General features: G+C 41.9%; 1 long non-coding RNA gene across 2 annotated transcripts in view; it reads right to left on the bottom strand.

Annotated features, from left to right (window-relative positions):
* Positions 1-3793: 3793 nt before the first annotated feature.
* Positions 3794-16638, bottom strand: part of LOC110150190 (uncharacterized) — a 46005-nt gene continuing 33160 nt past the window's right edge. Inside the window, exons 2-3 of one of the 2 annotated variants that reach the window (XR_011482115.1) lie at positions 5945-6015; positions 3794-5703 (exon numbers count right to left, since the gene is read on the bottom strand). This is a non-coding gene — a long non-coding RNA (uncharacterized lncRNA). Of the gene's footprint in view, positions 6016-16638 lie in introns of both variants that reach the window. The other variant, XR_011482114.1, reaches the window with a different exon arrangement.

Raw genomic sequence — 16638 nt, 5'->3', positions numbered from 1 at the left:
GTGACTAAGACTCTGCACTCCCAGCGCAGGGAGCCTGAGTTTGATCCCTGAATATTCACTGGAAGGACTGATGCTGAAGCTGAGACTCCAATACTTTGGCCACCTGATGCAAAGAGCTGACTCACTGGAAAAGACTCTGATGTTGGGAATGACTGAGGGCAAGAGAAGAAGGAAGAGACAGAGGATGAGATGGTTGGATGGCATCACCAACTCAATGGACATCAATTTGAGCAAACTCTGGGAGATAGTGAAAGACAGGAAAGGCTGGTGAAAAGAGTCGGACACAACTGAGCAACTCAACAACAGCGAACTAGATCACATGCCACAACTAAGAGTTTGAATGCTGTAATGAAGATTGAAGATCCCTCATGCTGAAATAAGACCCAGCAAGTAAGCAAATAAATATTTTTTTAAAACTGAATCATTCAGGGCATTCCTTCTCCCTCTCCTATCCAATACTTTTCAACAGAGCACTTAACCACAGATAACCACTGTTATCTGTTTATTTAACATTTTCAGTCACTTCCAGTAGAATGTAAATTCCATAAGGACTGTTACTTTTTCTTGTCATATTTATTACTATATCCAATATCACCTATAAAAGTGACTGACATACAGTAAGGAATCATTGAATGTTCTGGGTAAAACGAACGAATAAATGAAAGAAGGAACTGAAAGTGTAGCTCCACCTTCTCTATCTTTTTTTTTCATTTTTGGCCACACCCTGCAGCAGGTGGGACCTCAGTTCTCTGACCAGGGACGGAACCTGTGCCCCTGCACGGGTAGGCGGTGTCTTAACTCCGGACCACCAGGAAGTGCCTGATCTTTAAATGATGCTTACTTGTTACTAGCGTGTGTGTGTGTGTGTGTGTGAGCTGCTCAGTCCTGTCCTCTTCATGACCGCATGGACTGTAAACTTCCAGGCTCCTCTGTCCATGGAATTCTCCAGGCAAGAGTACTGGAGTGGGTAGTCATTCCCTTCTCCAGGGGATCTTCCTGACCCAAGCATCACACCCAGATCTCCCACATTACAGGCAGATTCTGAGCTGCCAGGGAAGCCCCACTGGTTACTAGGTCTCAGGCCTATTCTCTCCACCCTCAATTTTTCTTTTCTCTTATTTCAACACTATCTAAGCTCCTATTGGGCTTCCTGGGTGGCTCAGTGGTAAGAATCCACCTGCTAATGCAGGAGATGTGAGTTCAACCCCCGATCCGAGAAAATCCCCTGGAGTAGGAAATGGCAACTCACTCCAGTATTCTTGCCTGGGAAATCCCATGGACAGAGGAGCCTGGCGGGCTATAGTCCATGAGCTTGCAAAGAGTCAGACACCACTAGTGACTAAATAACAACAAAAGCTTCTATCACCAATATATGTTGTTGGCAGCCCTACTCATATGCACATGTGTGTGATCTATGACTAGACGTGTGCATAATGCAGATGCCTTAGAGACATAACACATTCCATGTACGAAAAGGAATGCACACTATCTTTACACCCAAACTATAAATTCCCCGGCTTCTCAATATCAAGAAACACCACCACAACCAATCCGGTTGCTCAAGTCTTAAGAGAATTGAGCTTCAATGCCCGCATCAGCCTTAAACCACCCCTTATGACACAGTCACCAAATTCCATTCCTTCTAAGGAAACGTTTCTCAAGTCCTGCCAGGAGCCAGCACATGAGATCCCACCCATGACAAGGTCATGAGGAGAAGACCTGACAAGCAAGGCAGATCAGGACTCCAGGGATTTCGAAAAGCTGCCCCGGTGCTCACCTTAAAGATGATCTCTGTCTTTCTGATGTTTGCCATATTAGACCACTCCCTAATTTCTATGTCACAGGTAGAAGGCCTTCCCCGATCTCTTTCCAAACAGAATCAACTTAGAACTTTAATTAATATGTCCGCCGGATGGTGGTATCCTATAAGATTATCCAGGATGAAAGGAGTGTTTCAATTTAGACCCTTTTGCTGGCATTCTAGCCTGCTTGGCAAATGCGTACTAGTGCATATGACTGCTCACAACACCTTAATCATAAACAGCATGAAGAACCTGATCACACAAAAGGCCCTAATAGGCACAGAGCCCTTCGGGGGTGAGGAAGCCCTATTAGAGAACATAAAATATTATTCTAAACGTGGTTATAGTTAAAGATTTAGAAAAATAAGAGTTTAGAATTGTTAATTTTAACCAGGAATGCTAAACAGGGGCTGCCTCACTAGAGCTGAAGTCTTTGTGTGGTAAACCTTTTAGATAAATTTAACTGATAACTTCTGCTAAAGGACTGACCTTTGTGTTCATTAAAGAATAGATTATGGAAAACAGGTTTACATTCACCTGACCTGCATAAAATGTTAACAGGCCCCAAGGCCAGAAGATAATGTACATGACCCTCATAAACAAAAAAGTATGCAGAAAACACCCTGGTTTCGTGAAGGACAAGCTGAGGTAAAGTTAAACTATCTTCCCCTTAGAAATGTACTAATAGGGTATAAAAGCTATGGTAAAAAATAAAGGATTGCCAGACTCTGCCAGACCCTGTGTTATAGCCATGCTCTCCAGGAAACAAACTCACTCAGAGGGACAATGCAGATAGTGGAGTGCAGTTTATTACACCGGCGGGCCCAAGGCAGAGTCTCCTCTTAGCCAAGGACCCCAACCAGCATTTGTGAAAATCTTTTATACCCCATGTGTACGTGTCCAAACCCACCACCCCAATTCCCTTGAGACTTACATAAAGGAAGGAAGGGTAAATACAACTACAATAACCCCATTATTCACGTGTTATGTGTTCAAACAGTCAATAATCAATAAGCCTGCAGTTAATTCCAAACAGTTAATAATCAATAAGCTTGTGGTCACGTTCCAACCAGTTAATAATCGATAAGCCTGTGATTACATCCCGATAGATAGGGAAAAAATTTATGACCTGTCCGGAGACAGGGGTGATTACGGTATGTTTCCTCTTAGGCAATGAGTAACCTGGATGTGATCTTCAAGATTCCCCTGTCCGGAGGGGGTCTTCTCCTTCCATTGTCGTTCCCACAGGCCCTAAGCGGAGAGTTCAGAGTCCACTGGAGAGGTGGCTGAGCACGATCTGCACAGATAGGCCTGAGATAGGGTACCCCCTGGATCCTGCCGAGGCTGGACCCCAGCAAAGTCCCTATTCTCCTTTGGCACGTTGATTTTCATCAGCTTTATCAGAATCATCATCCTCTCTCACCTGGATTATCTCAAAAGTCTTCTCATTCTTTTTCCCAAATTTACTCCTACTCCATTCAGTAAGCTATGCTTATAATTGTGAGGCAAACTGGAGAATTCCTTAAATGCCTTCTTTCTGCTTGATAAGAAAAAAATTTTTAATCTGTTTATCTTCTTGATTAAAGCCTAAAATTCCTATTGGATCCATGGTACATGTTCTTAACATAATCTATAAGTCTGGCAAATTATTATCTGACCCCAACTCAATAACTTCAGCTCATGTCAAATTCTCTTGTTCTTTGCACATGAGGCACTTGGAATTTCTTTCAGTTCTTTGTATGTTCTTTCAAAAAAATATATATATATATATTTTTTTTGGGGGGGGCGTCCCTGGTGGCTCAGCAGTAAAGAAAACCCCTGCCAATGCCTGCCAATGCAGGAGACACAAGAGACTTGGATTCGATCACTGGGTCAGAAGGATACCCTGGAGAAGAAAAAGGCAACCCACTCCAGTATTCTTGTCTAGAGAATGCAATGGATAGAGGAGCCTGGTGGGCCATAGTCCATGGGGTCACAGAGTCAGAAACTAATTAGCCAGCAAACAACAGCAAATTTATTTACTTATTTTGGGCTGCATCAGGTGTTAGTTGCAGCACACAGGATCTTTTGTTGTGGAGAGCAAGGTCTTCATTGTGGTGTGTGGGCTTCTCTATAGTTGCGGCTCACAGGCTTAGTTGCCCTGAAGCATATGGGACAAATGTCTGTATAGTCAAAGCTATGGTTTTTCCAGTAGTCATGTATGGATGTGAAAGCTGGACCATAAAGAAAGCTGAGTGCTGAAGAATGGATGCTTTTAAATTGTAGTGCTGGAGAAGACTCTTGAGAGTCCCTTGGACTGCAAGATCAAACCAGTCAATAATAAAGGAAATAAACCCTGAATATTCATTAGAAGGACTGATGCTGAAGCTGAAGCTCCAATACTCTGACCACCTGATGCGAAGAGCCAACTCACTGGAAAAGACCCTGATCCTGGGAAAAACTGAAGGCAAAAGAAGTGGGTGGCAGAGGATGAGATGGTTAGATAGTATCACTGACTCAATGGACATGAATCTGAGCAAACTCTGGGAGATAGTGAAGGACAGGGAAACCTGGCATGCTGCTGTCCATGGGGTTGCAAAGAGTGGGACATGACTTGGTGACCGAACAACAACAACAACATACGGGATCTTAGTTCCCTAACCAGGGATCCAGCCTACATCTCCTGCATTGAAAGGTGGATTCTTAACCAGTGGACCATCAGGGAAGTCTTTGTTTTTTGTCTGTCCTGTGTTCCTTCTTGCAAACAGTGTTCCAACATACTTTTCCATTTGCCTAGAACATCCTCTATGGCTGACGACATCCTCCAGAATATTCAGGAAATAGCCTAAACTGCTGATGCAAAGGGAAGCCTTCCAAGATTCAAGATTCTGAAACATACTATCCCAAGCTCCTCGTGGCAGAAAGCTGTATATCTGAAATTACATAAGTATTTGTATAATTGTTTGTTTGATGTCAAGATTCGCCTACAGACTTTATTGGAGCATAAACCCTGCTGCCCACTATTGTGGAGAAGGAATGGCAACCCACTCCAGTATTCTTGCTTGGAGAATCCCAGGGACGGAGGAGCCTGGTGGATTGCCATCTGTGGGGTCGCACAGAGTCAGACAGGACTGAAGCGACACAGCAGCAGCAGCAGCAGCAGCAGCCCACTACTGTGTCTAAAACATGAATGATACAGAGAAGGTACTTCATAGAATGAGACAATAAATGGATGAATGAAAATAGTATAATGCTGTCAGCAACTGAGTAAGTTCTACAACTTCCTCAGCAGGAAGAGCAGATGCTAGAGACATGGGTGTTACTCTTTAAGAGCAAAAAGGGACTGAGGGTTGGAAAACTAGATGCTAGGAGCACACTGGTGTTCACAAGCCACAACTGTGGATTGCCAAAAAGATAAGCATACATCTCAAAGGCAGAAGAGAGAGAATAAAATACGACAAAAGCGCTCACAAGTAACATGATAGATTTTGTGGCTCTGGTCCCGGGGAATGTTGGGGAGGGTTGCCTAGTGCTGTGAATGTATTGGACTTGCTGTTTGTGCCTGTGAAGGAAAAGTATCATGGATCCACTGACCCATATCATGAATCCCAAACAAACAACATCAACAGAGGAGAAAATAACTGAACAGATTGATTCTGTAATTGTGTTAATGGACAGACAAGAGCAATGGCCAAGATTTGATTTCACACTGACATTTCTGCCATTCTTCTGTCCAGTCATTCTCATGGGAACTATGACATTAACCAGCAAGTGAAACATCCAGCTCAGGATACATGGAGTAGTAATATACTTCTGGGATCTGAATTTGAGTTCTGCCCACTTGGAGTTTGGGGGGTTAATATTTAAGGCCTGAAAGCCACCCAAAAGGCAGGTGACGCTGAGAGAAGTTCCCCAGGCCACTCTGTGAAAATAAAAGACAAGTTTACATCCGATGTCACTTAGGAAATACTTCATCTCAAAGGCTGCCAATGTTGGAGGGATTCCTCCACAGATTAGGGTCAAAGTATTGGCTAAAGCAAGGTGGTTGATTATTTGCTCAATTGGTCTCAATCCATGCCTCTTAAAAAGAGAGCAGATACAATGACAAAGGAGTGAGACATTCCCCACAGTCCCTATTCCAGCCTGAGCGAGGATCACCATACCTATTGCCACATCAATAGAAATCATTCCTTCATTGGCTGGGATATGATGGTTATGCTCAGACACATGGAACCTGGGTAGAAACAGAACACATATATGAATTTCTTCAAGTCAAGTGAAGTACATTTCCCACCAGAATTTCTTTAAAAGTTCCTTTCTGGAAATCCTACTCTAATGTCATGCATAAAAATCCATCCATGAGGAATTCCCTGGCAGTCCAGTCAGTGCTTAGGCTCAGGTTCAATCCCTGGTCAGGTTCAAACTGCTCAGGGGACTAAGTTACCAAAAACTTTGCAGCACATGAGGCCAAAAAAGGAAAAAAAATATATCCCTAAAGTTTGTTTCTCTTAATCACCCAGTATAACCCTCATAATACTTATAACACCTGAAATCATTTCATTGGATTACCTTATTTCTATCGAAGGAAGACACTTTCCTTCAATAGAAACATGAGAGCTATTAAAGTAGGGATTTGTCTATCTCATTTTCCACCCATATCTAGGGTCTAGAACAATCTGTCACTAGTAGGCAGTCAATAAATAACTATTACATGAATAAATGAATAAACCAATGAATGGAGTCATTACTATGACTGTGTGTGCTCAGTCATGTCTGACTCTTCATGACCCCATAGACTAGCCCATCAGGCTCCTCTGTCCGTGGAATTTTCCAGGCAAGAATATTGGAGTGGGTTGCCATTTCCTACTCAAGAGGATCATCTTGACCCAGGGATTGAACCTGTGTCTTTTGCATTGGCAGATGGGTTCTTTACCGCTGCACTACCTAGGAAGCCCCAGGCACACAGCTATTCAATATTTTTCTAATAAATTTTTCAATAAAATGGCAGGAAAAAATTATTCCTCTTCAAAACGTAGATTATTTTATGTGTTACATTCAAAGAACCAACTGAAATTTCTTAATTCCTTTTTTCTCTCTTCTTTTTTTAAATTTTATTTTTTCTCTCTTTTTTCTTTACAAACCCCTGTGTCAAGGGCTGACTTTAAATAGATCACAGAGAGGAAACTGCTCTGCTATAAAACTGAAATATTTTAGAAGCAATACACTAGTAATTTATCCAAATATTATACAAATGTGCAAAAATTTTAAAATATACTTTGAATAAGCACTTTAAAATTTAGGAGTAAACTATGTCAATAATGTACTGGAAATATAAAAGTAAAAAAATTAAATAACATAAGAGAAATCTTGAATGAGCAGAACTAAATTCCATGTTCTTAGATGGGATAATATAATACGTCATCAAGATTTGAAACTTCCTCAAAGGTGTAGATTCAATTCAACATCAATTAACTAAACACACAAACAAACATACAAAACTAAGTCATTCTTTAAAAATAACAAAAGAAAAATAATGATGATGAAGTGGATTGACCTACCCAATTTCTTAAAATCTAACACAGGAATTAAAGTGTGTGGTATGGGAACTTCCTGGTGGTCTAGTGACTAAAATGCCATGCTCCTAATGCAGGGACCCCAGGTTCAATCAGTGGTCAGGGAACTAAATCCTGCCTGTCACAACTAAAAGATCTAAGATCCCATGCACCTCAACTAAGACCCAGTGTAGTCAAATAAATAAATACTTAAAAATAAAAAAATTTCAATTTCATACTGCAGTTTTTAAAAAATTGTGTGGTACAAATGAAGAATAGTTAAATATATCAATGCTTCAGAAAGAAGTTTCAGAAAAAAATTATAAATAGGAAACTCAACAAGCAAGATAAGTTCAGCATGTGCTCACTAATCATGTCCAACTCTTTTTTCACACCATGGACTTTAGCCTGCCAGGCTCCTCTGTCCATGGGATTCTTCAAGCAAGAATACTGGAGTGGGTTGTCATTGCCTTCTCCAGGGGATCTCTCCAACCCGTGGATCGAACTCCTGTCTCCTGCACTGGGAGGTGGATTCTTCACCACTGAGCCACCAGGGAAGCCCTATCTTACAGGCAAACAAAATTCAGGGCAAAAAAAAAAAAAAATCAGAAAAAGCAGGAAACAGACACCCACACACACCAGAGGTGTCACTGACCAAGAGAGTATTGTAGCTGGTTAGTATTATAGCTGTAGAGTATTGTAGTTTCCTATTTATAACTCCTGAATGGGCTCTGTATTTGAGCAAAAAGTGTGAAGATGCCTCCCTACAGTTTTATTTAACCCGAGGTTCAGAGGGACTTCATTAAATCATTAACCTCTTGTGAACACTGACCCTGTGCTAGCCACTGCCCTGATCTGTCATATTTACTTTCAAGATTCTTATGTTCCCCTGGAACACAGAACTGAAGGCAGGGTTCACATCAGGTGTCTGATTGTAGGACCAATATCACATCTCAGAAATCAAGTCTTGGACCCAAGTTTGCTATTAGGAATAAAGACCCAACTCTGAGGATATTCGATGGTAAAGATGCCTTCTGTAATTGGATCCGGCACTAATTCCAAGCTGTATTATTTCAATTTGAAGATCAAAGTCTACAACAATGTAATTTCCTAGTGCACCAGTTGTAGTAAAGATTTGGACAAGGTCTTAAAATCTTCATACAGGGCACTCAAAGAACTTTTCAGTATAAATGAGTTTCCCCAATTCAGTCTCATCCAGACAAGGTCCAGTGGAAACAAGGCCTAAACATTGATTTAAGATAGTGTGGGGACTTCCCTGGGGTCCAGTGGCTAAGACTCCACCTGACCACAGTGTGGGTGCCCATGTTCAATCCCTAGTCAGGGAAATAGGGCCCACAGGCCACAGCTAAGAGTTCACATGCTGCAGCCAAATAAATAAATATTAAAACCAGAATAAGATAGTTTGTGCACTATAATAATTTAATACTTTAATGTTGTATACATTTAATTCTTCTTGTTCCTGTGCTTAGGGAATCTCAGACTAAGACACTTTAATCAAAGGACAGAATTAATGAAGACAGAGGTGAAAATTTGGACAGAACTAAAGCAGGGAAAGAAGTGAGATGACTTTGGAGGCAGTGAATAAGAGGAATATTCTCTGCAATAATCAGAAAGCAGCCCTTCACACAGTCTCTCTCAGGGACTCTTGCATGTTCTCATGAAAAGGAATTATTATCCAGATCTTGGGTAGATTCTCATCTCCAAATACTCACTTCTTTTTTTTTTCCAGGCAGTTTCTAAGTCCAAAATAAAAACTCCACTCACCTAAGTAACTTCTGTTCTGGGATGCTGAATCCAATGATCACTACATTTGTCATGGGAGAGAAAATCTGAACCCCTTTATTATAGGTTTGGTTTTCCTGACCTCATCTCTCTAGAGCTGTAATTATTATGTTATTTCTAGCATCAATGACAGTGCCTCCAAGAAAAACGCTAAACATCTTTTTCTTGGCATACTAATTATCCAAATTAATTATGAGTGTTTAAATAGACTATCCCAAGATGCTGTCAGAAGTGACTGGATGTAAACATTTTTTTCCACATTCCCTACAGGGATAAGGTCAGATAATTGTGAGTCCTAAAAAGTGAGACCTTAGAGAATAAACTGTGATGCTGTCTATATTCTGAAAATCTCTGAAAAACATATTTCCTAGGAGAGAAGTCTCAGATTGCTAAGACCTTGATGAATTCCACCTATTCAAGATTTGGTAAGAAAGAAAGAAGCCTTTCTCAAGGAGACAGTGTGGGGGACATCTAACTAAGGTAGCATGTATTGACAGAGAACCTATTATAAAAGGTGCGATAGATGAGATGGGGCTGGTCCAAAGGGAAAGAATCCACCTGCCCATGCAGGGCACACGAGTTTCATCCCTGGTCCAGGAAGATCCCATGTGCCGTGGAGCAACTAAGCCCACACCTACTGAGCACCACAACTACTGAGCCCATGTGCCACAAGTACTGAAGCCTATGTGCCTAGAGCAGAAGCTCCAAAACAAGAGAAGCCACTGCAATGAGAAGCCCACCCACCACAATTAGAGAGTGGCCCCCATTCATCACAACTAGAGAAAAAGCCTATGCAGCAACAAAGGCCTGATGCAGCCAAAAGTAAATAAATAAATAATTTAAAGAAAATAATGGTCTATGAGCAACTTGAAAAAATGTTCTACAAGATTAGTCACTAGGGAAACACAAAACCACAGTGAGATATCACTACACAATCACTCAAATTGTTAAAATTTAAGAGACTGATGATGAAGAGCAACCGAACCTCTCATATATTGCTGGCAGGAATGTCAAACGTTAAAACTACTTTGGAAGACAATTCAACAATTTTTTATAATGTTAAACCTATACTTATCATACTACTCAACAGTTTCACTTCTAAGTATTTATTCAAGAGAAGTGAAAATGTACATCCCCACAAAGACTTATGCATGATGTTCATAGAAGATTTATTCATAATAAAAGTTGGAAACAATCCAGTGAATAGATAAGCCAATTATGGTATATTCACAGAATGGAACCCTGTTCAGCAATGCATAGTAATATAGTTCAACAGAATTCTGCTCAAGAATGGACAACTGATACAATACCAAAGATAAATCTCAAAAAACATTTTGCTGAGTAAATAAGTCAGGCACAAGAGGGTACATACTGTATGATTCCATTTATGTGAAATTCTAGAAAAGTCAATCTGTAGTGACAGAAAGCAGGTTAATGGTTGCCTAATTGCCTGTGACTGGGGAAGGAGGTGGAATTGACTACAAAGGAACATGACAGAACATATTATGCTCATTACCTCAGTCCTGTCCGACCCTTTGTGACCCTATGGACGTAACCCGCCAGTCTCCTCTGTCCATGGGATTTTCCAAGAATACTGGAGTGGGTTGCCATTTTCTCCTCCCAAGGATCTCCCCGACCTGAGGATCAAACCCCAGTCTCTTGCATCTCCTGTAATGCAGGCAGATTCTTTATCTCTGAACCACTGGGAAAGCCTGACAGAACATATTGGGGATGGTGGAGATGTTGAATATCTTGATTGTAGTGATGGTTGCATAGGTCAAACACACACTGGTCAAAATTCATTGACCTGTACACTTACAGTGGTACATTTTATTGTATGTAAATTATACCACAGTGAAGTTGATGCTTTTTAAATATTTATTTAGTTGGCTGCACTGGGTCTTGGTTATGGTACGTGGGATCTTCAATCTTCTTTGCAGCATGTGGGATCTAGTTCCCTGACCAGGGACTGAACCTGGGCCCCCTATGTTGGGAGTGCAGAGTCTTAACCACTGGACCACCAGAGAAGTCACACAAGAAAGTTGATTTAAACAGGAAGAAACAGAAGACATTGATATTTGGATAGGATGGAGTAGTATAAAGCTATCAAGAAAGCTGAGTGCCAAAGAATTGATGCTTTTGATCTGTGGTGTTGGAGAAGACTCTTAAGAGTCCCTTGGACTGCCAGGAGATCCAACCAGTCCATCCTAAAGGAAATCAGTCCTGCATATTCATTGGAAGGACTGATACTGAAGCTGAAACTCCAATACTTTGGCCACCTGATGTGAAGGACTCACTTGAAAAGACCCTGATGCTGGGAAAGATTGCAGGCAGGAGGAGAAGGGGATGACAGAGGATGAGATGGTTGGATGGCATCACTGACTCAATGGACAGGAGTTTGAGTAAACTCTGGGAGTTGGTGATGGACAGGGAGGCCTGGCGTGCTGCAGTCCATGGGGTTGCAAAGAGTCGGACATGACTGAGTGACTGAACTGAACTGAGTATGAAGCAAGCCAGTGCTTCTGCTCAGAACAACTAGAAAAGTCAGATCAATTACTACAATCTTATCTTAAAGATATCAGAGAGCTGTGAAAGCAACAAAGATGAAGGAAATAAAATTCCAGAGAGGGAAGAATTTTCAGGCAAATGCTGAGGATCCTCGTGTCTCCCCAGAGTCCTTTGCAAACTCTGGGTATAGTCTAAAGACTGTGAATCTGGGCTTGGTCCAGGCATGGGGCCATTGCTGAGACATAGTGAAGCCAGAGGAACTTTCAGTTGTGTTGAGGGTGGAGGGATCAACCAGAGATTTGAGGGGCTTCAAGAAACTGACTTCTGAGGACTTCCCAGGTGGTCCAGTGGTTAAGAATCCACCTTGCAATGCAGGAGATGTGGGTTCCATCCCTGGTCAGGGAACTAAAATTCCACATGCTGTGAAGCAAATATACCCACACCGCAACAAAAGATCCTGCAGGACGCAACGAAAACCCATTGCAGCCAAATAAATAAATAAATACAAAAATAGAAAAGAAACGGACCTCCTACTTAAGACATTTGCTAAATTGAAAACTTGGCTGGGCAGTGAGAGGGTAACAGGCAGGAAGGCCAGGGGTCTTCAAATGGAAAAAAGAAGCTGCAGGTGCCAGACATTTTTATCTCTCTTAAGCGGTAGGAAGAAACAAACCAGCGATATGTCTTTCCTTCTCTACACAAATTTAAAAGGAGGCTTCTCTCAACAATCTGTGTTGCCATGACACCTGGTCTCACCTGAAGCTAACTACTCTCAAACCTTGAGTTAACCTATACATTTCTTTTTCGTATGGAAATGTTGTCTTAAGCTATGTTAATGAACCCCAGACTCTATCTTCAAGTTGGTTCCGCCAAAGGGCCTAATTTACTTACTCAGGTATTGTTCCCCTAATCTATGTAAATGGAACTATTTGTTGGTATTCTGCCCTTCTCAATTGTTTTATGGCCAGGGATGAATTATCTGGTGCCATTCTAAATTTTATGACATTCCTTTCTTTTCATTAACAAACTGTGAGTGACTATATAACATACAGCTAAAGACTAGGAGGGGGGTACTCTTTTGCCCCCTTCTGATGCCTATGTCAGAAGCTTTCTCTATCTCCTTTATACTTTAATAAAACTTTATTACACAAAAGCTCTGAGCGATCCAGCCTTGTCTCTGGCCCCGGATTGAATTTGTCTCCTCCGGAGGCCAAGAATCCCGCGTCTAATCGTTCAGCAACAACCTTTCAGTAGGAGACTAAAAATCTAAACCAAAACCTCAGAAAACCAGAGTTACAACTCCTATGGTATCCAGGTATTTGATACATAGGAGACAAAGTCCTAGTGGGGGAAAGGCCGTGAGAACAACAGGTAAGATCTGGAAGTTCTTGCCAGTGTGGTAAATTGCCACTGATGAACCACAGTGACTTTCTCCCTTGTTATTTGCCAATATGACTCAGAAATGCAAACTCAGATTTTTGCTCCAGAGCAGAAGTCTGCTGCCACAGTTCAAAACAAAATCCAAGTGGGACTTCCCTAGTGGTGCAGTGGTTAGGGCAACACCTTTCAATGTAGGGGTGCAGTCCAATCCCTGGATGGAGAGCTGGGATCCCATGCTTCACAGCCAGAAGGTAAAACATGAAACAGAGGCAATATTGTAACAAAATTAAAAAGAAGAAAAAAACCTTTAAAAATGGTCCACATAAAAAAAAAATTTTTAAAAAGAAAGAAAAGAAAATCCAAATAGTTGTTGCTGTTCTGTCGGTCAGTCATGTCTGACTCTTTGCAACCCCGATGGACTATAACCCACCAGGCTCCTCTGTCCATGGGATATTCCAGGCAAGGATACTGGAATGGGTTGCCACTTTCTTCTCCAGGTCCATTGTGGCAAACTGCATCTAATTTGGAACGCTGAACACAAGTCAACAGAAATGAGACATCCCCCAAGAGAGGGGTCAAGAGCCAGATCTGTCAGGAGTGGGTGGAGGGGTCATAGTCCTTATGATGTCCTCTTCCAACCCGCAGTTTGGGGGCAGGAAACCCAAATTAGGGATTCAGTTACTCAGCATGAGAAACGCAGAACTGAGGGGCTTGCCTGGTGGTCTGGTGGTTAAGAATCCACCTTGCAATGCAAGGGACATCTGTTCAATCCCTGGTCCAGGAAGATTCCACATGCTCCAGAGCAACTAAGCTTCTGTGCTGCAACTACTGAGTTCTGTGCCGCAACTATTGGAGCCAGTGTGCTCCAGGGACCGTGCTCTACAACAAGAGAAACCACTGCAATGAGAAGCCCACACATCACAACGAAGAGTAGCCCCCACTTGCCAAAACTAGAGAAAGCCCAAACACAAGAGATAAAGACCCACCACAGTCAAAAAAAACAAAATAAATCTACAAAAAAAAAAAAAAAAGAAAAGAAACAGAGCTGATGGGGAGCTCAAATTTAGATAGTCCTATCAGAGAATAAACCCTTTCCTGTGGATACCTGTGAGTGACCCAGATGGTCGAGCCGGCATGCATAGCGTTGTCACTGCTCTGGCCCCCACAGAGGGCTGCCCTAAATCTGTAACAGCCCTTGAGTGTGAATTCTATTTATTGAGTTATACCTGCTTTCATTTCAGCACAGCTCATAGCAGGTTTTCACTTACAGACACGACCAGGCAATTAGGATCTGTTGATCCAGGATTTTTTTTTAAGCCAGCAGATGTTTTTCCAGCAGCAGCAAAGACACTACAGGGCCAGACAGCCATGTTCCAAACCCAAGTGACAGGCAAGGTTTTCCGAAGCCCTTTTTATCTTGTCAAACTTTGAGTCCAAATTGATCCACTCAAACTGTGCACCTCAGGCCAGAAAATCATCAGCCTTTGAGAGCTGTCAGACATAGGACAAGGAGCTACTGTATAGCACAGGTAACTCTGCTCAATATTCTGTAAGAATCTAAATGGGAAAAGAACTTGAAGAAGAATGGATACACATATAACTGAGTCACATTGCTGTATACCTAAAAATAATATAGTATCATTGATCAATTATATGCGTGCTTGCTCAGTCGTGTCTGTCTCTTTATGACCCCATGGACTGTAGCCCACCAGGCTCCTCTGTCTGTGAAATTTTCCAGGTAAAAATACTGGAGCAGGTTGCCATTTCCTTCTCCAGGAGATCTTCCCGAGTCAAGGATCCAACCTGCATCTCACCTCCTGCATTGGCAGGTGGATTCTTTACCACTCTGCCACCTGGGAAGCCCATTAATCAACTAAACTCCAATATAAAAGAAAACTTAAAAAAAATAAGAGTTGTCAGATATACAATTTCACAAGAGCTCCTTAAAAAATGGGCTTCCCTGATAGCTCAGTTGGTAAAGAATCTGCCTGCAATGCAGGAGACCTGGGTTCAATCCCTGGGTTGGGAAGATACCCTGGAGAAGGGAAAGGCCACCCACTCCAGTATTCTGGCCTGCAGAATTCCGTGGACAGTCCATGGGGTCCCAAAGAGTTGGACATGACTGAGCGACTTTCACTTTTACTTTCCTTAAAAAACTGAAAATTTCTTTTTTTAATCTCTAAGCGGCTTTATTAAGCACTTCATGAATCCAGCAGCAGCAGTATCCCATCTAGCAAATAGATACACACTCACTGAAAATTGCTTAAAACTCCAAAAGTGTATCTTTATATGGAGATTGGCTCTGTTTTTATGTTGTCTCATTTTTTCCCTTGGACTTCAATAGGCAAATGTCATTGTTAAAGATCATCACCTATTGAGACTTCCCTGGTGGTCCAGTGGTTAAGACACTGCACTCCCACTGCAAGAGGCATGGGTTCAATCCATGGTCAGGGAACTAAGATCCTGAATGCCAAAATGCGAGGTCAAAAGATGAAATTTAAAAAGAAAAAAGATCATAACCCATGGTAACTTGTTCTGTTTACAGTACTCGAAACAGTTCATCCTAATCCATCCATCAGTGGCAAAAAAGCAAGGAATTTGAGTCCCCCTACTTTGCAGCTCTTCCTATAAGGATGATCCTTCTAGAATTTATGAAATTAAAAGCACTTAACATTTTATACCCTGATGCTGGGAAAGATTGAGGGCAAGAGGAGAAGGGGACAACAGAGGATGAGATGGTTGGATGGCATCACCAACTCAATGGACATGGGTTTGGGTGAACTGCGGGAGTTAGTGATGGACAGGGAGGCCTGGCGTGCTGGGGTTCATGGGGTCACAAAGAGTCGGACACGACTGAGCAACTGAACTGAACTGAACTGAACATTTTATATCAATTTTACCATACAGCCATATGCAAGAGTAACAAGATACAAAGCAACTAAAAAATACCACCCTTTTTTTCCTCATTGAAATTTTACTCAAACCTCTAGAAGTCAATTTAGCACTTGCAAAATTAATATTATAGCTTTCAGGAAAAATCAAGGCTGGTATGCTAGTAGGAAGACGGAATTTAGGAGCACTTTCTCCTCTTCCTGGAGGAGAAAACAAAAACCAGAAGCATCACTCAGCCTGCATTTTTCCTCCTCACTTTAGCCAGCATGGCCAAAAGCAGCGAGGGCACCCAGTGAGCCAACTGTCCTGGGAATGATCTATTACTCTCATATTCCATAGGTAACTTTTACCTTGGACTTCCCTGATGGCTCAGGGGAAAAGAATTCAGCTGCCAATGCAGAAGACATGGGTTTGATCCCTGGGTTGGGAAGATCCCTTGGCAAAGGAAATGGCAACCCACTCCAGTATTCTTGCCTGGAGAATACCATGGACAGAGGAGCCTGGCAGGCTATATAGTCCATCGGGTCACAAAGAGTCAGATACAACTTATTCACTAAACACCAACAATTTTTACCTCTCACAACAGATGGCAACTCAGTGCTGTTTCATACCATGGATGATTCCACAATCACCCAGGAACCAAATTTTCATCATATCCCATCCCTTCAACTTCATTTCCTCTTCCTAAGCAATGCTATTGCTGAAGTTCAGTGAGTTAGAGG

Source organism: Odocoileus virginianus, chromosome 20 (assembly GCF_023699985.2).
Source record: "Odocoileus virginianus isolate 20LAN1187 ecotype Illinois chromosome 20, Ovbor_1.2, whole genome shotgun sequence".
Taxonomy (NCBI): Eukaryota; Metazoa; Chordata; class Mammalia; order Artiodactyla; family Cervidae; genus Odocoileus; species Odocoileus virginianus.
The sequence above is the reverse complement of the archived record's forward strand: the minus strand, read 5'-3'. Positions and strand labels throughout refer to the sequence as shown.